Below are 22,689 nucleotides of genomic sequence, written 5' to 3'. Positions count from 1 at the left end.
ATAAAATATATATACAAATATGTATATATTATGATAAGAAAAGTTGTGAGAGCGAAAATTACAACATATGCATATTTAGCAGTTTTCACAAGTTCGAATAAAAATAGATAGATAGATAGATAGATAGATAGATAGAGTTAGATAGACAGACAGATAGATAGAGTTAGATAGACAGATAGATAGATAGATAGATAGATAGATAGATAGATAGACATATATATATATATATATATATAGATAGATAGATAGACATATATATATATATATATATATATATATATATATAGATAGATAGACAGACACAGATAGATAGGTAGATAGAGTTAGATAGATAGATAGACAGATAGATAGATAGGTAGATAGAGTTAGATAGATAGATAGACAGATAGATAGATAGATAGAGAGAGAGAGTGAGTGAGTGAGTGAGTGAGTGAGTGAGAGAGAGAGAGAGCATGTATATAGATGTGTTTTTTGTGTTTAATTAAATTTCTATTGAAATATTTATTGATTTATTGCATGTGTGAAATCCCGAAAATCTGTGATAGTAGCCTTACATATCACATATGCGTTTCCCTCCTTCTAACAATGTCCTTCTAACAATTAATGTAACTCCAATAATACTAACAATTAATGTAACAATTAATGTAACTCCAATAATACTAACAATTAATGTAACACTTAATTTAACTCCAATAATACTAACAATTAATGTAACTCCTTCTAACAATTAATGTGTTCATATAGATGTGTGTGTATTCAATTTAATTTCTATTTAAATATTTATTGAATGAGTGCAAGTGCAGCTATGAAATCCCGAGTATGTGCTGTGAAAGTAGCCTTACGTTTTACATACGTGTTTCCCTCCCTGTTGCATGTTCTTTATATGTATATTTCTACTTTATTTATGTTCTTTTAATTTCAAAATTATAGTGTGTGTAGCATGTGTTTATATAGATGTGTGTATATTCAGTTAAATTCCTATTTAAATATTTATTGAATTTGTGCATTTGTGTCTCCCTCCCTGTAACATGCTTGTTTTCAGTTTTATTCATTTGTGTTCATTTACATTCAACTTTATTTTATGCCTTCGTGGAGGTCTTCTCACATAAAATACAAAAATGACTTGAAAAAACTGGTCCGTATTTACGTGACACATGAGGGACACCACGAAAACCCCATGCAACCAGTCTGTTCAATCATTATGCATAAATTTATACTATAAAAACAAGAACTCAAAACTTTAAAAGTTTCGCGTTAAACAAGAAAGCATGCAATTTTTTAAAACATATTAAGCACTAAAATAATAAGCGATCAAAGCAAGTCTGACGCTTGTCAAGTTCACATAAAAATGTACAATCAATTAAAAAAATACGCTGATAACTAGATTAGTTAAGCGTCATTGCTTCTACAACTCTTTATTCTCATAAAAATTTCGATTCCATTTCAAAAATTATAGCAAGCACAACTCTTTCTGAGTGCTCCCGTTACAGTTTCCGAAAGAACATTCACATTTATTCAACTCTATTTACATTTGTTGAATTTGCTTTTCTAACAATTCCTTTCAACAGTTCAGCTTTGCTAACAGTTTGATGTAACTCTCATAGCTTTCTCACCGTTGAATTAGAACAATATCCGATAAAGTATTTCAACTTTTCATTCCACTTTCAAAGGTGGTGTAAGCATTTTCCACTAATTATTTAAAAGTTTATTTCCTTGAACAGACTTTATTTTCATTCCTTTTTTCTCTGAAAGAAACTGCATTCATTTACTTCTTTTTCCACTCTGTTTGCATCTGAAAGAAACCCTGAACAGATAAGGGACACTGTGTTCATTCTTTAGTTCTGCGTGACGCACATAAAAGCTGCATTGAAATGCGCTTCGTTACTGGCGTTTGGTACCGAATTCACGCCCTTTTTTTGACTCTTTTCGAACCTGTTATGAATTCATTTCCATGCCATTGTCAATTCTAATGATTTCCTCATCCTCTGTCGACCCTGCGTACTTGTTTCCTTGTGTGTTTTGAATGAATTGTCGTTCAGTTCTGCGCGTCAAACTCATTTCCTCCCTGTACATTCGATATTCTGTGATCAATTCGATTTTCTTTTCACTTCCACATGACATGTAGATCGAAGTAGTTAACTCAAAAAGAGAGGGACACTGCATTCTACCACTCTTTCATTTCCTCCCTGTGCATTCCATACTCTGTGAAGAAGACCAAACGTCAGTTTAAGAAAGTTTTCCATGAATGATCACGAACTGTTGATTAAAACTGACCTCAACAGTTTAGGTTCATTTATTTACTAGATTTTGCACTGAATAAATATTAATTTCTATGCCTCTGTTCCTGTACTTCCACGTATCTTATCTTTATTTACTTCTCTTATTTTGTGAGGCTACTTCCCCCCCCCACACACACACACATTTTCTTCTGCAAAAGAGAATTTTTCGCCTTCTGTTTTTACATGTTCTTGTACGCGTTTTACTCATCGCTGAGATTCCTGTTATTTATTCCCATGTCCGTATTTTGATTAATTACAGATTTCATTTTATTTTATTGGGTGTCTAGCCATTAATAAGACCTCACAATTTCTTAATCCCGTTTCTGTTTCTTTCTTTCTTTATTAAGATGTTCTTAAATAAGCAATTCATTTTTTTTTTGTTTAGTTAATACTGCGGCTACCTGCATGAGGGACGGACGTCTGTTATGCATGTTACAAATTCATGAAACCAATATTCAGCGATCCGACCGCTGCGCCACCAGTTTCCCTGTAAGATTTCTTTTTATTTAATTAAAATTTTCGTAACATACATGAATGAATTCCATCGGATATTTTTTAGGATAATTCATTTCGGTTCATATTTTTTTTAATTTAAATTTTCGTTACATACCTGATTAGGTTTCATCACAGTTTTTTGCTATAATTTTTGTTTAACACCTAACACTTCTTTTGAGTATCATTTTCTTTTTCATAACTAACAGTTCATTACAGTAATATTTTTATGTATGTATATTTTTACTTACTTTATTTGAAATACATACATATTTCAAATTCCTTTTTCATTTCAATGGCGCTTCCACGTGACTGTTTTTTAATTCTGGTAGCACTCCTAAGGCGACATCGTTACTTTCTGGCAACCTTTTAACACGTTTTCGCTCAATTTAATTTTGGAAACCAAACGTGTAAGGACGCAGGTATGTGGCTCTTTTGTTCATTCATTTTCATCACGAATGCTCAGCTTTTTGTTCTTTACGGGACCCCTCATTCTCTTCTTTTTTTTTCTTTTTTCAATAGAATAAAGTTTTTATTTTTTGCGCTTACGGGCTAGTCCCTTAAAATACTGTTTATAATCTAAAATACTGTTTTCTAACTTTTTAAGTTCATTTCTGTGTTTTCTGACGCGCAGGCCATGTTGGGAAAAGGGACAGATCATTTGAGACATCGTTAATAATAAATAAAAATAAATAATTTCAAACTTTTACTTACATTTCATACTAGGAAAGCCAATTACAGTCTCAATGGACCTGTCCAACGATGTTTTCGCCTACCTATTTTGAGTTTGCTGTGCAGTTGTCCTTCTGTAATATGTAGGGTTTTTTTTTTCGAGTGCAATTTGTTGTTTTACCATAGTTTGAACTTTGCATAACATGTAATCTCTAGAATAGGATTCTCCAAATGTTCCTTACAGTTTTTTGATCAACTAGATCATAATATATATATACAAATATGTATATATTATGATAAGAAAAGTTGTGAGAGCGAAAATTACAACATATGCATATTCAGTAGTTTTCACAAGTTCGAATAAAAATAGATAGATAGATAGATAGATAGATAGAGTTAGATAGACAGACAGATAGATAGAGTTAGATAGACAGATAGATAGATAGATAGATAGATAGATAGATAGATAGACATATATATATATATATATATATATAGATAGATAGATAGATAGACATATATATATATATATAGATAGATAGATAGATAGATAGATAGACAGACACAGATAGATAGGTAGATAGAGTTAGATAGATAGATAGACAGATAGATAGATAGAGAGAGAGAGAGAGAGAGTGAGTGAGTGAGTGAGTGAGTGAGAGAGAGAGAGAGCATGTATATAGATGTGTTTTTTGTGTTTGATTAAATTTCTATTGAAATATTTATTGATTTATTGCATGTGTGAAATCCCGAAAATCTGTGATAGTAGCCTTACATATCACATATGCGTTTCCCTCCTTCTAACAATGTCCTTCTAACAATTAATGTAACTCCAATAATACTAACAATTAATGTAACAATTAATGTAACTCCAATAATACTAACAATTAATGTAACACTTAATTTAACTCCAATAATACTAACAATTAATGTAACTCCTTCTAACAATTAATGTGTTCATATAGATGTGTGTGTATTCAATTTAATTTCTATTTAAATATTTATTGAATGAGTGCAAGTGCAGCTATGAAATCCCGAGTATGTGCTGTGAAAGTAGCCTTACATTTTACATACGTGTTTCCCTCCCTGTTGCATGTTTTTTATATGTATATTTCTACTTTATTTATGTTCTTTTAATTTCAAAATTATAATGTGTGTAGCATGTGTTTATATAGATGTGTGTATATTCAGTTAAATTCCTATTTAAATATTTATTGAATTTGTGCATTTGTGTCTCCCTCCCTGTAACATGCTTGTTTTCAGTTTTATTTATTTGTGTTCATTTACATTCAACTTTATTTTATGCCTTCGTGGAGGTCTTCTCACATAAAATACAAAAATGACTTGAAAAAACTGGTCCGTATTTACGTGACACATGAGGGAAACCACGAAAACCCCATGCAACCAGTCTGTTCAATCATTATGCATAAATTTATACTATAAAAACAAGAACTCAAAACTTTAAAAGTTTCGCGTTAAACAAGAAAGCATGCAATTTTTTAAAACATATTAAGCACTAAAATAATAAGCGATCAAAGCAAGTCTGACGCTTGTCAAGTTCACATAAAAATGTACAATCAATTAAAAAAATACGCTGATAACTAAATTAGTTAAGCGTCACTGCTTCTACAACTCTTTATTCTCATAAAAATTTCGATTCCATTTCAAAAATTATAGCAAGCACAACTCTTTCTGAGTGCTCCCGTTACAGTTTCCGAAAGAACATTCACATTTATTCAACTCTATTTACATTTGTTGAATTTGCTTTTCTAACAATTCTATTCAACAGTTCAGCTTTGCTAACAGTTTGATGTAACTCTCATAGCTTTCTCACCGTTGAATTAGAACAATATCCGATAAAGTATTTCAACTTTTCATTCCACTTTCAAAGGTGGTGTAAGCATTTTCCACTAATTATTTAAAAGTTTATTTCCTTGAACAGACTTTATTTTCATTCCTTTTTTCTCTGAAAGAAACTGCATTCATTTACTTCTTTTTCCACTCTGTTTGCATCTGAAAGAAACCCTGAACAGATAAGGGACACTGTGTTCATTCTTTACTTCTGCGTGACGCACATAAAAGCTGCATTGAAATGCGCTTCGTTACTGGCGTTTGGTACCGAATTCACGCCCTTTTTTGACTCTTTTCGAACCTGTTATGAATTCATTTCCATGCCATTGTCAATTCTAATGATTTCCTCATCCTCTGTCGACCCTGCGTACTTGTTTCCTTGTGTGTTTTGAATGAATTGTCGTTCAGTTCTGCGCGTCAAACTCATTTCCTCCCTGTACATTCGATATTCTGTGAACAATTCGATTTTCTTTTCACTTCCACATGACATGTAGATCGAAGTAGTTAACTCAAAAAGAGAGGGACACTGCATTCTACCACTCTTTCATTTCCTCCCTGTACATTCCATACTCTGTGAAGAAGACCAAACGTCAGTTTAAGAAAGTTTTCCATGAATGATCACGAACTGTTGATTAAAACTGACCTCAACAGTTTAGGTTCATTTATTTACTAGATTTTGCACTGAATAAATATTAATTTCTATGCCTCTGTTCCTGTACTTCCTACTTCCACGTATGTTATCTTTATTTACTTCTCTTATTTTGTGAGGCTACTTGCCCCCCCCCCGCACACACACACATTTTCTTCTGCAAAAGAGAATTTTTCGCCTTCTGTTTTTACATGTTCTTGTACGCGTTTTACTCATCGCTGAGATTCCTGTTATTTATTCCCATGTCCGTATTTTGATTAATTAAAGATTTCATTTTATTTTATTGGGTGTCTAGCCATTAATAAGACCTCACAATTTCTTAATCCCGTTTCTGTTTCTTTCTTTCTTTATTAAGATGTTCTTAAATAAGCAATTCATTTTTTTTTGTTTAGTTAATACTGCGGCTACCTGCATGAGGGACGGACGTCTGTTATGCATGTTACAAATTCATGAAACCAATATTCCGCGATCCGACCGCTGCGCCGCCAGTTTCCCTGTAAGATTTCTTTTTATTTAATTAAAATTTTCGTAACATACATGAATGAATTCCATCGGATATTTTTTAGGATAATTCATTTCGGTTCATATTTTTTTTTAATTTAAATTTTCGTTACATACCTGATTAGGTTTCATCACAGTTTTTTGCTATAATTTTTGTTTAACACCTAACACTTCTTTTGAGTATCATTTTCTTTTTCATAACTAACAGTTCATTACAGTAATATTTTTATGTATGTATATTTTTACTTACTTTATTTTAAATACATACATATTTCAAATTCCTTTTTCATTTCAATGGCGCTTCCACGTGACTGTTTTTTAATTCTGGTAGCACTCCTAAGGCGACATCGTTACTTTCTGGCAACCTTTTAACACGTTTTCGCTCAATTTAATTTTGGAAACCAAACGTGAAAGGACGCAGGTATGTGGCTCTTTTGTTCATTCATTTTCATCACGAATGCTCAGCTTTTTGGTCTTTACGGGACCCCTCATTCTCTTCATTTTTTTTTTTTTCAATAGAATAAAGTTTTTATTTTTTGCGCTTACGGGCTAGTCCCTTAAAATACTGTTTATAATCTAAAATACTGTTTTCTAACTTTTTAAGTTCACTTCTGTGTTTTCTGACGCGCAGGCCATGTTGGGAAAAGGGACAGATCATTTGAGACATCGTTAATAATAAATAAAAATAATTAATTTCAAACTTTTACTTACATTTCATACTAGGAAAGCCAATTACAGTCTCAATGGACCTGTCCAACGATGTTTTCGCCTACCTATTTTGAGTTTGCTGTGCAGTTGTCCTTCTGTAATATGTAGGGTTTTTTTTTTCGAGTGCAATTTGTTGTTTTAACATAGATTGAACTTTGCATAACATGTAATCTCTCGAATAGGATTCTCCAAATGTTCCTTACAGTTTTTTGATCAACTAGATCATAATATATACATACAAATATGTATATATAAATTGATAAGAAAAGTTGTGAGAGCGAAAATTACAACATATGCATATTCAGTAGTTTTCACAAGGCCTGTCCAACGATTTTTCGCCTACCTATTTTGAGTTTGCTGTGCAGTTGTCCTTCTGTAATATGTAGGGTTTTTTTTTCGAGTGCAATTTGTTGTTTTACCATAGTTTGAACTTTGCATAACATGTAATCTCTCGAATAGGATTCTCCAAATGTTCCTTACAGTTTTTTGATCAACTAGATCATAATTTATACATACAAATATGTATATATAAATTGATAAGAAAAGTTGTGAGAGCGAAAATTACAACATATGCATATTCAGTAGTTTTCACAAGGCCTGTCCAACGATTTTTCGCCTACCTATTTTGAGTTTGCTGTGCAGTTGTCCTTCTGTAATATGTAGGGTTTTTTTTTCGAGTGCAATTTGTTGTTTTACCATAGTTTGAACTTTGCATAACATGTAATCTCTAGAATACGACTCTCCAAATGTTCCTTACAGTTTTTTGCTCAACTAGATCATAAAATATATATACAAATATGTATATATTATGATAAGAAAAGTTGTGAGAGCGAAAATTACAACATATGCATATTCAGTAGTTTTCACAAGTTCGAATAAAAATAGATAGATAGATAGATAGATAGATAGAGTTAGATAGACAGACAGATAGATAGAGTTAGATAGACAGATAGATAGATAGATAGATAGATAGATAGACATATATATATATAGATAGATAGATAGATAGATAGACATATATATATATATAGATAGATAGATAGATAGATAGATAGATAGACAGACACAGATAGATAGGTAGATAGAGTTAGATAGATAGATAGACAGAATGATAGATAGATAGAGAGAGAGAGAGAGAGAGTGAGTGAGTGAGTGAGTGAGAGAGAGAGAGAGCATGTATATAGATGTGTTTTTTGTGTTTGATTAAATTTCTATTGAAATATTTATTGATTTATTGCATGTGTGAAATCCCGAAAATCTGTGATAGTAGCCTTACATATCACATATGCGTTTCCCTCCTTCTAACAATGTCCTTCTAACAATGAATGTAACTCCAATAATACTAACAATTAATGTAACAATTAATGTAACTCCAATAATACTAACAATTAATGTAACACTTAATTTAACTGCAATAATACTAACAATTAATGTAACTCCTTCTAACAATTAATATGTTCATATAGATGTGTGTGTATTCAATTTAATTTCTATTTAAATATTTATTGAATGAGTGCAAGTGCAGCTATGAAATCCCGAGTATGTGCTGTGAAAGTAGCCTTACATTTTACATACGTGTTTCCCTCCCTGTTGCACGTTCTTTATATGTATATTTCTACTTTATTTATGTTCTTTTAATTTCAAAATTATAATGTGTGTAGCATGTGTTTATATAGATGTGTGTATATTCAGTTAAATTCCTATTTAAATATTTATTGAATTTGTGCAATTGTGTCTCCCTCCCTGTAACATGCTTGTTTTCAGTTTTATTTATTTGTGTTCATTTACATTCAACTTTATTTTATGCCTTCGTGGAGGTCTTCTCACATAAAATACAAAAATGACTTGAAAAAACTGGTCCGTATTTACGTGACACATGAGGGAAACCACGAAAACCCCATGCAACCAGTCTGTTCAATCATTATGCATAAATTTATACTATAAAAACAAGAACTCAAAACTTTAAAAGTTTCGCGTTAAACAAGAAAGCATGCAATTTTTTAAAACATGTTAAGCACTAAAATAATAAGCGATCAAAGCAAGTCTGACGCTTGTCAAGTTCACATAAAAATGTACAATCAATTAAAAAAATACGCTGATAACTAAATTAGTTAAGCGTCACTGCTTCTACAACTCTTTATTCTCATAAAAATTTCGATTCCATTTCAAAAATTATAGCAAGCACAACTCTTTCTGAGTGCTCCCGTTACAGTTTCCGAAAGAACATTCACATTTATTCAACTCTATTTACATTTGTTGAATTTGCTTTTCTAACAATTCCTTTCAACAGTTCAGCTTTGCTAACAGTTTGATGTAACTCTCATAGCTTTCTCACCATTGAATTAGAACAATATCCGATAAAGTATTTCAACTTTTCATTCCACTTTCAAAGGTGGTGTAAGCATTTTCCACTAATTATTTAAAAGTTTATTTCCTTGAACAGACTTTATTTTCATTCCTTTTTTCTCTGAAAGAAACTGCATTCATTTACTTCTTTTTCCACTCTGTTTGCATCTGAAAGAAACCCTGAACAGATAAGGGACACTGTGTTCATTCTTTACTTCTGCGTGACGCACATAAAAGCTGCATTGAAATGCGCTTCGTTACTGGCGTTTGGTACCGAATTCACGCCCTTTTTTTGACTCTTTTCGAACCTGTTATGAATTCATTTCCATGCCATTGTCAATTCTAATGATTTCCTCATCCTCTGTCGACCCTGCGTACTTGTTTCCTTGTGTGTTTTGAATGAATTGTCGTTCAGTTCTGCGCGTCAAACTCATTTCCTCCCTGTACATTCGATATTCTGTGAACAATTCGATTTTCTTTTCACTTCCACATGACATGTAGATCGAAGTAGTTAACTCAAAAAGAGAGGGACACTGCATTCTACCACTCTTTCATTTCCTCCCTGTACATTCCATACTCTGTGAAGAAGACCAAACGTCAGTTTAAGAAAGTTTTCCATGAATGATCACGAACTGTTGATTAAAACTGACCTCAACAGTTTAGGTTCATTTATTTACTAGATTTTGCACTGAATAAATATTAATTTCTATGTCTCTGTTCCTGTACTTCCACGTATCTTATCTTTATTTACTTCTCTTATTTTGTGAGGCTACTTCCCCCCCCCCCACACACACACACATTTTCTTCTGCAAAAGAGAATTTTTCGCCTTCTGTTTTTACATGTTCTTGTACGCGTTTTACTCATCGCTGAGATTCCTGTTATTTATTCCCATGTCCGTATTTTGATTAATTAAAGATTTCATTTTATTTTATTGGGTGTCTAGCCATTAATAAGACCTCACAATTTCTTAATCCCGTTTCTGTTTCTTTCTTTCTTTATTAAGATGTTCTTAAATAAGCAATTCATTTTTTTTTTTGTTTAGTTAATACTGCGGCTACCTGAATGAGGGACGGACGTCTGTTATTCATGTTACAAATTCATGAAACCAATATTCAGCGATCCGACCGCTGCGCCGCCAGTTTCCCTGTAAGATTTCTTTTTATTTAATTAAAATTTTCGTAACATACATGAATGAATTCCATCGGATATATTTTAGGATAATTCATTTCCGTTCATATTTTTTTTTAATTTAAATTTTCGTTACATACCTGATTAGGTTTCATCACAGTTTTTTGCTTATAATTTTTGTTTAACACCTAACACTTCTTTTGAGTATCATTTTCTTTTTCATAACTAACAGTTCATTACAGTAATATTTTTATGTATGTATATTTTTATTTACTTTATTTTAAATACATACATATTTCAAATTCCTTTTTCATTTCAATGGCGCTTCCACGTGACTGTTTTTTAATTCTGGTAGCCATCCTAAGGCTACTTCGTTACTTTCTGGCAACCTTTTAACACGTTTTCGCTCAATTTAATTTTGGAAACCAAACGTGTAAGGACGCAGGTATGTGGCTCTTTTGTTCATTCATTTTCATCACGAATGCTCAGCTTTTTGCTCTTTACGGGACCCCTCATTCTCTTCATTTTTTTTTTTTTTCAATAGAGTAAAGTTTTTATTTTTTGCGCTTACGGGCTAGTCCCTTAAAATACTGTTTATAACTAAAATACTGTTTCCTAACTTTTTAAGTTCACTTCTGTGTTTTCTGACGCGCAGGCCATGTTGGGGAAAGGGACAGGTCATTTGAGACATCGTTAATAATAAATAAAAATAATTAATTTCAAACTTTTACTTACATTTCATACTAGGAAAGCCAATTACAGTCTCAATGGACCTGTCCAACGATTTTTTCGCCTACCTATTTTGAGTTTGCTGTGCAGTTGTCCTTCTGTAATATGTACGGTTTTTTTTTCGAGTGCAATTTGTTGTTTTAACATAGATTGAACTTTGCATAACATATAATCTCTAGAATAGGATTCTCCAAATGTTCCTTACAGTTTTTTGATCAACTAGATCATAATATATACATACAAATATGTATATATTATGATAAGAAAATTTGTGAGAGCGAAAATTACAACATATGCATATTCAGTAGTTTTCACCAGGACCTGTCCAACGATTTTTCGCCTACCTATTTTGAGTTTGCTGTGCAGTTGTCCTTCTGTAATATGTAGGGTTTTTTTTCGAGTGCAATTTGTTGTTTTAACATAGTTTGAACTTTGCATAACATGTAATCTCTAGAATAGGATTCTCCAAATGTTCCTTACAGTTTTTTCATCAACTAGATCATAATATATACATACAAATATGTATATATTATGATAAGAAAAGTTGTGAGAGCGAAAATTACAACATATGCATATTCAGTAGTTTTCACAAGGACCTGTCCAACGATTTTTCGCCTACCTATTTTGAGTTTGCTGTGCAGTTGTCCTTCTGTAATAATAATGATAATAATAATGATTATAATAATGATTCTGTGATAATAATAATGTGTAGGGTTTTTTTCTCCAGTGCAATTTGTTGTTTTAACATAGTTTGAACTTTGCAAAACATGTAATTTCTAGAATAGGATTCTCCAAATGTTCCTTACAGTTTTTTGATCAACTAGATCATAACATATACATACAAATATATATATATTATGATAAGAAAAGTTGTGAGAGCGAAAATTACAACATATGCATATTCAGTAGTTTTCACAAGTTCGAATAAAAATAGATAGATAGATAAATAGATAGATAGATAGATAGATAGATAGACAGACAGACAGACAGATAGATAGATAGACAGACAGACAGACAGACAGATAGATAGACAGACAGACAGATAGATAGACAGATAGATAGATAGATAGACAGATAGATAGATAGATAGATAGACAGATAGATAGAGTTAGATAGATAGACAGACAGATAGATAGCTTGGTTAGACAGATAGACAGACAGATAGATAGATAGATAGAGTTATATAGATAGATAGATAGATAGATAGATAGAGTTAGATAGATAGACAGACAGATAGATAGATAGAGAGAGAGAGACAGATAGATAGATAGATAGATAGATAGACATACAGACAGATAGATAGAGTTAGATAGATAGACAGACAGATAGATAGATAGACAGACACAGATAGATAGGTAGATAGAGTTAGATAGATAGATAGATAGATAGACAGATAGATAGACAGACAGATAGATAGATAGATAGAGAGAGAGAGAGAGACAGAGAGTGAGTGAGTGAGTGAGTAAGTGAGTGAGAGAGAGAGAGAGAGAGCATGTATATAGATGTGATTTTTGTGTTTGATTAAATTTCTATTGAAATATTTATTGATTTATTGCATGTGTGAAATCCCGAAAATCTGTGATAGTAGCCTTACATATCATATATGCGTTTCCCTCCTTCTAACAATCCTTCTAACAATTAATGTAACTCCAATAATACTAACAATTAATGTAACAATTAATGTAACTCCAATAATACTAACAATTAATGTAACAATTAATTTAACTCCTTCTAACAATTAATGTGTTCATATAGATGTGTGTGTATTCAATTTAATTTCCATTTAAATATTTATTGAATGAGTGCAAGTGCAGCTATGAAATCCCGAGTATGTGCTGTGAAAGTATCCTTACATTTTATATACGTGTTTCCCTCCCTGTTGCATGGTCTTTATATGTATATTTCTACTTTATTTATGTTCTTTTAATTCCAAATTATAATGTGTGTAGCATGTGTTTATATAGATGTGTGTATATTCAGTTAAATTCCTATTTAAATATTTATTGAATTTGTGCATTTGTGTCTCCCCCCCTGTAACATGCTTGTTTTCAGTTTTATTTATTTGTGTTCATTTACATTCAACTTTATTTTATGCCTTCGTGGAGGACTTCTCACATAAAATACAAAAATGACTTGAAAAAACTGGTCCGTATTTACGTGACACATGAGGGAAACCACGAAAACCCCATGCAACCAGTCTGTGCAATCATTATGCATAAATTTATACTATAAAAACAAAAACTCAAAACTTTAAAAGTTTCGCGTTAAACAAGAAAGCATGCAATTTTTTAAAACATATTAAGCACTAAAATAATAAGCGATCAAAGGAAGTCTGACGCTTGTCAAGTTCACATAAAATATACAATCAATTAAAAAAACACTCAAAACTTTAAAAGTTTCGCGTTAAACAAGAAAGCATATTAAGCACTAAAATAATAAGCGATCAAAGCAAGTCTGACGCTTGTCAAGTTCACATAAAAATGTACAATCAATTAAAAAAATACGCTGATAACTAAATTAGTTAAGCGTCAAAATATACATATATACAAGAAATTACACATGAAAACACTTTAAAAAAATTACATACTAAATTACAAAAAAAATTTACAATCGGGTGGAAGTTGCGGTTGCTGATCGGTAACACTTCCCCAATGTCTTAAACAGAAAAAAGAGAAGTGAAACTATTGCCGCCGAACTTGCCAGCGCAGCACTCATCGCGTCCACCACCTCTTGACCACGGTCTTCCTTCACATGGTCTTTCAACAATGGGAAGAGGAGAGCCAGAATTCCCCGGATACATTTGATCCAAGCGGAAGCTTTGGGGATAGAACCTACGTTCTCGCCGATAACGACGGGTGTCAGAACTCCCCAAATCCCATTGCCGATAGCCATTAGACACAAAACGACCAGATAGTGAGCCACCGTCTCGCAACCTACGCCCAGCATTAAAATAGCGCCACCAACATTGGCCAAGGACGATAGGAAGTATTCCAAGTTCCTTGGAATCCGAGACTGCCCACTAAACAAGCCGTATGTGAATCGAACAAACACCGTCATCAAGAAGCAGTACGTATGTCCTATCGGGAACACGTGTTCCTTCAGGCCATTCTCAAAAATGGACTTCAAGCCTGCACTGCCAAATCCGTGAGAAGCAATAGCCACCAACATCAACCACAACTCCCATTTCTTCAGGAGCGTCAACCCTGTTGAGTCCCTGTTATTATGCCATAATTTCAAGGAGCTTGAAATTGGAACCTCGGGAATAGGAACGACCATTTCTGGCCTTTCTTCTTCCGGAGTATTCTTAATTTCCACTTCCTCGGAAATTTCGACAAAATAAAATTCGGGCCTCTCGAACGCAGCAGCAGCCAAACAGGTGGGCACATTCAAAACACATAAAACAAAAAATACCATGCGCCACCCGTACTCACCTAAAAGAAAATCGATTAAAGAAGGAAGCACAAATGCCCCCGTACACTCTCCGCACATATACAAGGCAAAAGCTAAAGGCTTGCGGGAGGTAAACAAAGCTGCAATTTGGGAGAGCAAACTTGCAACTATTAAACTGGAACCGATCCCGACCACAACTCCGTAACTGAAAACTAGGAAGCCAGCACATTTAGCAAAACAACTTAAACCTAGTCCAATTACAGAAAAAAGTCCTCCTAGAAAAAGACTCAAACGAGGACCACATTTCAGTACCACAAGAGTAGCTATGGGTGACAGCAAAAGACTCAAGTTACTGACCAAAGATGGAAATTGGCCAAGGGTACTCTGCGAAGTGTCTGGAAACTCCTCCGTAATTGCAGCCTTTATTGGGCCAAAGCACGGAGGAAGCCCCGAAACTACAACCGACAGGAGGTAGGCTATAAACACAAATAGCCATGCTCGGTTTCCGTCCGGGGGCACTTCTCTCTTCACCATTCTCTTTGTAGGACGTGGGGGTACGTCTACAATGTGGTCGGGAGACTCACCAGTAACTGAAGACATATTAGCAGACATAATATCACTAATACCGGGCACTAAGTAGGCAAGAAAGTATTGAAAAAATACTTACTAGAATACTTACTAACAGCAACACCGCAGGAGCGACGTCAAACAGCAGCCAACACGCAGGAAGATCCAAAAAGGAATAAAGATTTTTGTTGGGAGGCGTAATAGCTGCTCCTCTGGGATTTCCTTGGTATGTGGTGGCGCCACCTAGTGTAAAAAAACGGAAGTATACTATTTTCATTCCTTTTTTTCTCCGAAAGAAACTGCATTCATTTACTTCTTTTTCCACTCTGTTTGCATCTGAAAGAAACCCTGAACAGATAAGGGACACTGTGTTCATTCTTTACTTCTGCGTGACGCACATAACAGCTGCATTGAAATGCGCTTCGTTACTGGCGTTTGGTACCGAATTCACGCCCTTTTTTTGACTCTTTTCGAACCTGTTATGAATTCATTTCCATGCCATTGTCAATTCTAATGATTTCCTCATCCTCTGTCGACCCTGCGTACTTGTTTCCTTGTGTGATTTGAATGAATTGTCGTTCAGTTCTGCGCGTCAAACTCATTTCCTCCCTGTACATTCGATATTCTGTGAACAATTCGATTTTCTTTTCACTTCCACATGACATGTAGATCGAAGTAGTTAACTAAAAAAGAGAAGGACACTGCATTCTACCACTCTTTCATTTCCTCCCTGTACATTCCATACTCTGTGAAGAAGATCAAACGTCAGTTTAAGAAAGTTTTCCATGAATGATCACGAACTGTTGATTAAAACTGACCTCAACAGTTTAGGTTCATTTATTTACTAGATTTTGCACTGAATAAATATTAATTTCCATGCCTCTGTTCCTGTACTTCCACGTATCTTATCTTTATTTACTTCTCTTATTTTGTGAGGCTACTTCCCCCCCCACACACACACACATTTTCTTCTGCAAAAGAGAATTTTTCGCCTTCTCTTTTTACATGTTCTTGTACGCGTTTTACTCATCGCTGAGATTCCTGTTATTTATTCCCATGTCCGTATTTTGATTAATTAAAGATTTCATTTTATTTTATTGGGTGTCTAGCCATTAATAAGACCTCACAATTTCTTAATCCCGTTTCTGTTTCTTTCTTTCTTTATTAAGATGTTCTTAAATAAGCAATTCATTTTTTTTGTTTGTTTAGGTAATACTGCGGCTACCTGCATGAGGGACGGACGTCTGTTATGCATGTTACAAATTCATGAAACCAATATTCAGCGATCCGACCGCTGCGCCGCCAGTTTCCCTGTAAGATTTCTTTTTATTTAATTAAAATTTTCGTAACATACATGAATGAATTCCATCGGATATTTTTTAGAATAATTCATTTCGATTCATATTTTTTTTTAATTTAAATTTTCTTAACATACCTGATTAGGTTTCATCACAGTTTTTTGCTTATAATTTTTGTTTAACACCTAACACTTCTTTTGAGTATCATTTTCTTTTTCATAACTAACAGTTCATTACAGTAATATTTTTATGTATGTATATTTTTATTTACTTTATTTTAAATACATACATATTTCAAATTCCTTTTTCATTTCAATGGCGCTTCCACGTGACTGTTTTTTAATTCTGGTAGCCCTCCTAAGGCTACTTCGTTACTTTCTGGCAACCTTTTAACACGTTTTCGCTCAATTTAATTTTGGAAACCAAACGTGTAAGGACGCAGGTATGTGGTTCTTTTGTTCATTCATTTTCATCACGAATGCTCAGCTTTTTGGTCTTTACGGGACCCCTCATTCTCTTCATTTTTTTTTTCAATAGAATAAAGTTTTTATTTTTTGCGCTTACGGGCTAGTCCCTTAAAATACTGTTTATAATCTAAAATACTGTTTTCTAACTTTTTAAGTTCACTTCTGTGTTTTCTGACGCGCAGGCCATGTTGGGAAAAGGGACAGGTCATTTGAGACATCGTTAATAATAAATAAAAATAATTAATTTCGAACTTTTTCTTACATTTCATACTAGGAAAGCCAATTACAATCTCAATGGACCTGTCCAACGATTTTTTCGCCTACCTATTTTGAGTTTGCTGTGCAGTTGTCCTTCTGTAATATGTACGGTTTTTTTTTTCGAGTGCAATTTGTTGTTTTAACCTAGATTGAACTTTGCATAACATGTAATCTCTAGAATAGGATTCTCCAAATGTTCCTTACAGTTTTTTGATCAACTAGATCATAATATATACATACAAATATGTATATATTATGATAAGAAAAGTTGTGAGAGCGAAAATTACAACATATGCATATTCAGTAGTTTTCACAAGGACCTGTCCAACGATTTTTCGCCTACCTATTTTGAGTTTGCTGTGCAGTTGTCCTTCTGTAATAATAATGATAATAATAATGATTATAATAATGATTCTGTGATAATAATATCATGTAGGGTTTTTTTTTCGAGTGCAATTTGTTGTTTTAACATAGTTTGAACTTTGCATAACATGTAATCTCTAGAATAGGATTCTCCAAATGTTTCTTACAGTTTTTTGATCAACAAGATCATAACATATACATACAAATATGTATATATAATGATAAGAAAAGTTGTGAGAGCGAAATTTACAACATATGCATATTCAGTAGTTTTCACAAGGACCTGTCCAACGATTTTTTCGCCAACCTATTTTGAGTTTGCTGTGCAGTTGTCCTTCTGTAAAATGTACGGTTTTTTTTTCGAGTGCAATTTGTTGTTTTAACATAGTTTAAACTTTGCATAACATGTTAACTCTAGAATAGGATTCTCCAAATGTTCCTTACAGTTTTTTGATCAACTAGATCATAATATATATATACAAATATGTATATATTATGATAAGAAAAGTTGTGAGAGCGAAAATTACAACATATGCATATTCAGTAGTTTTCACAAGTTCGAATAAAAATAGATAGATAGATAGATAGATAGATAGATAGATAGATAGATAGATAGATAGACAGACAGACAGATAGATAGATAGACAGACAGACAGACAGACAGACAGATAGATAGACAGATAGATAGATAGATAGATCGATAGATAGATAGATACATAGATAGACAGATAGACAGACAGATAGATAGATAGATAGATAGATAGATAGAGATATAGATAGATAGATAGATAGAGTTAGATAGATAGACAGACAGATAGATAGAGACAGATAGATAGATATATAGATAGATAGACAGACAGATAGAGAGAGAGAGAGACCGATAGATAGATAGATAGATAGATAGACAGACAGACAGATAGATAGAGTTAGATAGATAGACAGACAGATAGATAGATAGACAGACACAGATAGATAGGTAGATAGAGTTATATAGATAGATAGATAGATGGATAGATAGACAGACAGATAGATAGATAGACAGACAGATAGAGAGATAGATAGATAGATAGATAGATAGATAGATAGAGAGAGAGAGAGAGAGAGAGAGTGAGTGAGTGAGTGAGTGAGTGAGAGAGAGAGAGAGAGCATGTATATAGATGTGTTTTTTGTGTTTGATTAAATTTCTATTGAAATATTTATTGATTTATTGCATGTGTGAAATCCCGAAAATCTGTGATAGTAGCCTTACATATCATATATGCGTTTCCCTCCTTCTAACAATGTCCTTCTAACAATCCTTCTAACAATTAATGTAACTCGTATAATACTAACAATTAATGTAACTCCAATAATACTAACAATTAATGTAACAATTAATTTAACTCCAATAATACTAACAATTAATGTAACTCCTTCTAACAATTAATGTGTTCATATAGATGTGTGTGTATTCAATTTAATTTCTATTTAAATATTTATTGAATGAGTGCAAGTGCAGCTATGAAATCCCGAGTATGTGCTGTGAAAGTAGCCTTACATTTTACATACGTGTTTCCCTCCCTGTTGCATGTTCTTTGTATGTATATTTCTACTTTATTTATGTTCTTTTAATTCCAAATTATAATGTGTGTAGCATGTGTTTATATAGATGTGTGTATATTCAGTTAAATTCCTATTTAAATATTTATTGAATTTGTGCATTTGTGTCTCCCCCCCTGTAACATGCTTGTTTTCAGTTTTCTTTATTTGTGTTCATTTACATTCAACTTTATTTTATGCCTTCGTGGAGGACTTCTCACATAAAATACAAAAATGACTTGAAAAAACTGGTCCGCATTTACGTGACACATGAAGGAAACCACGATAACCCCATGCAACCAGTCTGTTCAATCATTATGCATAAATTTATACTATAAAAACAAAAACTGAAAACTTTAAAAGTTTCGCGTTAAACAAGAAAGCATGCAATTTTTTAAAACATATTAAGCACTAAAATAATAAGCGATCAAAGCAAGTCTGACGCTTGTAAAGTTCACATAAAATATACAATCAATTAAAAAAAAACACTCAAAACTTTAAAAGTTTCGCGTTAAACAAGAAAATGTACAATCAATTAAAAAAATACGCTGATAACTAAATTAGTTAAGCGTCAAAATATACATATATACAAGAAATTACACATGAAAACACTTTAAGAAAATTACATACTAAATTACAAAAAAATTTACAATCGGGTGGAAGTTGCGGTTGCTGATCGGTAACACTTCCCCAATGTCTTAAACAGAAAAAAGAGAAGTGAAACTATTGCCGCCGAACTTGCCAGCGCAGCACTCATCGCGTCCACAACCTCTTGACCACGGTCTTCCTTCACATGGTCTTTCAACAATGGGAAGAGGAGAGCCAGAATTCCCCGGATACATTTGATCCAAGCGAAAGCTTTGGGGATAGAACCTACGTTCTCGCCGATAACGACGGGTGTCAGAACTACCCAAATCCCATTGCCGATAGCCATTAGACACAAAACGACCAGATAGTGAGCCACTGTCTCGCAACCTACGCCCAGCATTAAAATAGCGCCACCAACATTGGCCAAGGACGATAGGAAGTATTCCAAGTTCCTTGGAATCCGAGACTGCCCACTAAACAAGCCGTATGTGAATCGAACAAACACCGTCGTCAAGAAGCAGTACGTATGTCCTATCGGGAACTCGTGTTCCTTCAGGCCATTCTCAAAAATGGACTTCAAGCCTGCACTGCCAAATCCGTGAGAAGCAATAGCCACCAACATCAACCACAACTCCCATTTCTTCAGGAGCGTCAACCCTGTTGAGTCCCTGATATTATGCCATAATTTCAAGGAGCTTGAAATTGGAACCTCGGGAATAGGAACAACCATTTCTGGCCTTTCTTCTTCCGTAGGATTCTTAATTTCCACTTCCTCGGAAATTTCGACAAAATAAAATTCGGGCCTCTCGAACGCAGCAGCAGCCAAACAGGTGGGCACATTCAAAACACATAAAACAAAAAATACCATGCGCCACCCGTACTCACCTAAAAGAAAATCGATTAAAAAAGGAAGCACAAATGCCCCCGTACACTCTCCGCACATATACAAGGCAAAAGCTAAAGGCTTGCGGGAGGTAAACAAAGCTGCAATTTGGGAGAGCAAACTTGCAACTATTAAACTGGAACCGATCCCGACCACAACTCCGTAACTGAAAACTACGAAGCCAGCACATTTAGCAAAACAACTTAAACCTAGTCCAATTACAGAAAAAAGTCCTCCTAGAAAAAGACTCAAACGAGGACCACATTTCAGTAGCACAAGAGTAGCTATGGGTGACAGCAAAAGACTCAAGTTACTGACCAAAGATGGAAATTGGCCAAGGGTACTCTGCGAAGTGTCTGGAAACTCCTCCGTAATTGCAGCCTTTATTGGGCCAAAGCACGGAGGAAGCCCCGAAACTACAACCGACAGGAGGTAGGCTATAAACACAAATAGCCATGCTCGGTTTCCGTCCGGGGGCACTTCTCTCTTCACCATTCTCTTCGTAGGACGTGGGGGTACGTCTACAATGTGGTCAGGAGACTCACCTGTAACTGAAGACATATTAGCAGACATAATATCACTAATACAGGGCACTAAGTAGGCAAGAAAGTATTGAAAAAATACTTACTAGAATACTTACTAACAGCAACACCGCAGGAGCGACGTCAAACAGCAGCCAACACGCAGGAAGATCCAAAAAGGAATAAAGATTGTTGTTGGGAGGCGTAATAGCTGCTCTTCTGGGATTTCCTTGGTATGTGGTGGCGCCACCTAGTGTAAAAAAAACGGAAGTATACTATTTTCATTCCTTTTTTTCTCCGAAAGAAACTGCATTCATTTACTTCTTTTTCCACTCTGTTTGCATCTGAAAGAAACCCTGAACAGATAAGGGACACTGTGTTCATTCTTTACTTCTGCGTGACGCACATAACAGCTGCATTGAAATGCGCTTCGTTACTGGCGTTTGGTACCGAATTCACGCCCTTTTTTTGACTCTTTTCGAACCTGTTATGAATTTATTTCCATGCCATTGTCAATTCTAATGATTTCCTCATCCTCTGTCGACCCTGCGTACTTGTTTCCTTGTGTGTTTTGAATGAATTGTCGTTCAGTTCTGCGCGTCAAACTCATTTCCTCCCTGTACATTCGATATTCTGTGAACAATTCGATTTTCTTTTCACTTCCACATGACATGTAGATCGAAGTAGTTAACTAAAAAAGAGAAGGACACTGCATTCTCCCACTCTTTCATTTCCTCCCTGTACATTCCATACTCTGTGAAGAAGTCCAAACGTCAGTTTAAGAAAGTTTTCCATGAATGATCACGAACTGTTGATTAAAACTGACCTCAACAGTTTAGGTTCATTTATTTACTAGATTTTGCACTGAATAAATATTAATTTCTATGCCTCTGTTCCTGTACTTCCACGTATCTTATCTTTATTTACTTCTCTTATTTTGTGAGGCTACTTCCGCCCCCCCCCCACACACACACACATTTTCTTCTGCAAAAGAGAATTTTTCGCCTTCTGTTTTTACATGTTCTTGTACGCGTTTTACTCATCGCTGAGATTCCTGTTATTTATTCCCATGTCCGTGTTTTGATTAATTAAAGATTTCATTTTATTTTATTGGGTGTCTAGCCATTAATAAGACCTCACAATTTCTTAATCCCGTTTCTGTTTCTTTCTTTCTTTATTAAGATGTTCTTAAATAAGCAATTCATTTTGATTTTGTTTAGGTAATACTGCGGCTACCTGCATGAGGGACGGACGTCTGTTATGCATGTTACAAATTCATGAAACCAATATTCAGCGATCCGACCGCTGCGCCGCCAGTTTCCCTGTAAGATTTCTTTTTATTTAATTAAAATTTTCGTAACATACATGAATGAATTCCATCGGATGTTTTTTAGGATAATTCATTTCGGTTCATATTTTT

This window comes from Stegodyphus dumicola, chromosome 8 (assembly GCF_044657685.1).
Source record: "Stegodyphus dumicola isolate Sdum_Otavi_A_Nest chromosome 8, ASM4465768v1".
NCBI lineage: Eukaryota > Metazoa > Arthropoda > Arachnida > Araneae > Eresidae > Stegodyphus > Stegodyphus dumicola.
Note: the sequence above shows the minus strand (reverse complement) of the source record.